Genomic DNA, 3,538 nt, shown 5'->3' with positions numbered 1-3,538 from the left:
CGGCTCCGCCTCTGGCACCTCCACCACCTGCTCTGCCACCGTTGGTCAGCCCCCTGGAGTCGGCGGCCATTCCTCCATGGCTCCTCCCTCCGTCAGCTCCACCGTGGGCCGTCGTTATGGCTGTGGCCTGGGTCCCCTCCTGTTTCCTCCCTGGCTTCTCCCTCCATCGTCACCTCCCTGGCCTCTGTCTGCCGGCCCCCTCCCGGGTGTCCGTCCTCCTCCTGAGCCTGTTTTGTTATGTTTTGCCCGTTTCTGTTCCTGTGTTCCCTTATTTGGTCATGTTCCTGTCCTTGTTTAGTTAATTAGTCATTCTGTGAACCTGTGTTTGATAATTGCCCTGTGTTTATAAGTTCTTGTCTGTGCATTTCTCCTCTGTTGTGTCTACTTGTTGGATGTTGTGCGTTTCCCGTGTTCCTGTTGTGGATTACCTGTGATTCCTGGATTAAAGACTTTTGCTTGTACTCCTCGTTTCTCTCTCGTTCCTCCCACAGCGAATCGTGACACCTCCAGACCATCCAATATGTAGTTTGTTTCTTCATCAGAACAGATTTGGAGAAAATTAGCATCACATCACTTGCTCACCAATGGATCCTCTGCAGTGAATGGGTGCCGTCAGAATGAGAGTTAAAGCAGCTGAGAAAAACATCACAATAATCCACAAGTAACTCTAGTCCATCAATTAATGTCATGATGGATTTGTTTCTTACTCACAAGCAATTTTTTACTTCACAAGACATTAGTTGATGGCCTGGAGTCGTGTGGATTACTTGTGGATTATTGTGATGTTTTTAATAGCTGTTTGGACTCTAATTCTGACGGCACCCATTCATTGCAGAGGATCCATTGGTGAGCAAGTGATGTAATGGTAAATTTCTCCAAATCTGTTCCGATTTTTGTATTAATGTAATAACGTAACATATATATTGTTTTGCATTGTGACATTATTTTCATGACAAATATTCACAATTTATAAATTGTCATTGGGAAATGCTGTTACATTTGAGTCAACAGATTTTTTGCCATTATGTTTAATAAGAATTGTCATGAAAACAGTGTCACAATGCAAAAAATAAAAATCGTAAAGGCCCTAAAATATGATTCATATTTTTGAGTTTTCATGAGATTCAAACACAAGCTCAATAAACACCAGCACAGTTTACTTAACTCCTACAGCATATTCACCCTGAAAGACGTAATTAAAATGGTGCAATTGACAGAAAAAACAAAAAAAAACAAAACCCTGTGCTGTTTTAAGCAGCATTTGTTTGTGCAGTGGCATTAATTTAGAGAATAAAAAATAACAAACTTTAATTGTGCCAACTGTCCAGAGGGACAGCTGTAACCACCAGCAATGCAAGAGGCAGACAACTGTAAAAGAAACACTTGAAATAATAACAAGGATTTGTTTTCAAAGAAAATGGAGCTAAATATATTGCGTATGGCAGCTATTATCAAGAGTGATGGTAGGAACGTTCAAACAGCGTGACACTTCTGGATCGTTATTAATGTCCTCGCTCCTGCCGTATTCCATTTTCTTTTTCATTCCATTTGTTTTGTGATTTGAAAAAAAGGGGTGCATATGCAATGTATAGCTCTTGTTTTTGTCCTGGAAATGCACTGGCCTTCTTGTCCCAAGAGGCTAAAATCCAGACAGACATGCTTTGTGTCTCGTATAAATGGCCCTCCTCCCTTTCTCCTTTCACAGGTGAATGGAGCTCCGAAATCTGCAGTGCTGTCAGTCGTGGCTCTGAGAGCCAGATACTCTCATGTTCCTGGGCCAATGCATCGAGTCTCTGCTCTCTGCCAGCCTGTCCACATGTAGCAGCCCGAGTCTACAGCTATCCGCCAGTGGAGCCTTCATGAGCATCTCCAGCCATTTCACGCTTCTCAGATAGAGGTACACTGCAGTGAGATGTTCAAGGAATGACACACCCAAAATGATCTTATCACTTACTCACAAAACTGTATGATTTGAACAACAGGAGATGTTTGGCAGGATGTTTGCACTACTCTTTTAAATTGAAAGTGAATGGAGACCGCAGACTGTCAAGTACCAAAAAGCACAATAAAAATGCATTATCGGTCAAAGGTTTGGAAGGTTTGGATTAACATGTTTTAATTTTTTGAAACACGCCTCTCAAAATAGAGTAAAAACAGCAATACTGTGAGATATTATTACAATTTACAATAACTTTCTTCTATTTTAATACATTTAAAAATATAATTTATTCCTGTAACGGAAAGCTGAATTTGTTCAGTGTCACACAATCCTTCAAATGAATAATCAAATAAATGCAGCCTTGGTGAGCATAAGAGACTACTTTCAAAAACATTTATACAAAAAAAAATTAAAAAAAATCTAAATTATTCCAAACCTGTAGTGTATCTTTAAAGCAGTTCATATTTCGTATACACTATATTTTAACTTATTTGAAACTAAATGACCACTATTTAAAAATATGCCTTTGCGCTTATATTTGAATATACACAATATAAATTAGATTTGAAAGCTGCACTTTAGATTATTAGTGTGAATAATTTAATTTTCAGTCTTTTTCTCTAACAAATCCATTAAGTGGTGTCAGAAGAAATTCAAATATAGCGCATGAATCATGGGGATCACTTCTATTGTCCTTTTGTCATTTTTGACAGTCCCTGGTAGCCACTCACTTTCAATGTAAACAAAGTTAGATGAACTTGGACGAAGAGCAACTTGGACATTCTTTATTTTGTGGTCTGTGGAAGAAAGAAAGTCATGTGGGTTGGGAAAGACAAGACTGTATTTTAATTTGTGGGTGAGATATTCCACATTGTCCTAGATATGGAATTTCACACCTAAAATGACAAAGCAGCACAGATGTTGATGTTGGCAGCCGTCATGCCCTAACTTGATGAGACTCTGAGTGAGGTATATTTCTGAACATTCTTTGAGACATTTAGGTTTTATTCAGGCAAACAACAAAATGAGATAGTTTTTTTTTTTCTGTCTCTCTCTTTGACGTATTTGACTCAAATGCGTTTACTTGTTTATAGTATGAATGAACATTGGGGTAAGTTTTTTTTTTTTTTTATTCACATTAAAATGATCAAAAGTGACAGTTAATAAGTGACATTTATAATGTTATAAAATATTTCTATGTCAAATAAATGCTATTCTTTCGAACATTCTATTCATAAAAGAATCCTGAAAAAAATCCGGAGCAATTGTTTTCAACAATAATCAGACATTTATTGAGCAGCAAATCAGCATATTAGAATGATTTCTGGAGGATCATGTGACACTGAAGACTGTAATAATGATGCTGAAAATTCAGCTTTGCATCACAGGCACAGCAATAAACTGCATTTAAAATATATTACAATAGAAAGCTGCTATTTTAAATTGTAATACTATTTCATAATATTACAGTTTTTACTGTATTTTGAACAAATAAATGTAGCCTTGGTGAATATTCTTTCAAAAATATTTAAACATTTTACCAACTTTTTTTAAATTTATTTATTATTTTAGTTTTGTTTTTAACATTTGTGTAAATTA

At 36.8% G+C, this 3,538-nt stretch overlaps 1 protein-coding gene across 1 annotated transcript in view; it reads left to right on the top strand.

Moving 5' to 3' along the window:
• Nucleotides 1–3,538, top strand: part of LOC107678250 (leucine-rich repeat and fibronectin type III domain-containing protein 1-like protein) — a 148,785-nt gene that overhangs the window by 69,860 nt on the left and 75,387 nt on the right. The window contains exon 2 of the mRNA XM_016473456.1: nt 1,706–1,897. The gene's annotated coding sequence lies outside the window, so the exon portion shown is untranslated. The remainder of the gene's footprint in view (nt 1–1,705; nt 1,898–3,538) is intronic.

This window comes from Sinocyclocheilus anshuiensis, unplaced genomic scaffold, assembly GCF_001515605.1.
Source record: "Sinocyclocheilus anshuiensis isolate Anshui unplaced genomic scaffold, SAMN03320099.WGS_v1.1 scaffold1153, whole genome shotgun sequence".
In the NCBI taxonomy this organism is placed as follows: Eukaryota; Metazoa; Chordata; class Actinopteri; order Cypriniformes; family Cyprinidae; genus Sinocyclocheilus; species Sinocyclocheilus anshuiensis.
This window is presented reverse-complemented; position numbering and strand designations above follow the sequence as displayed.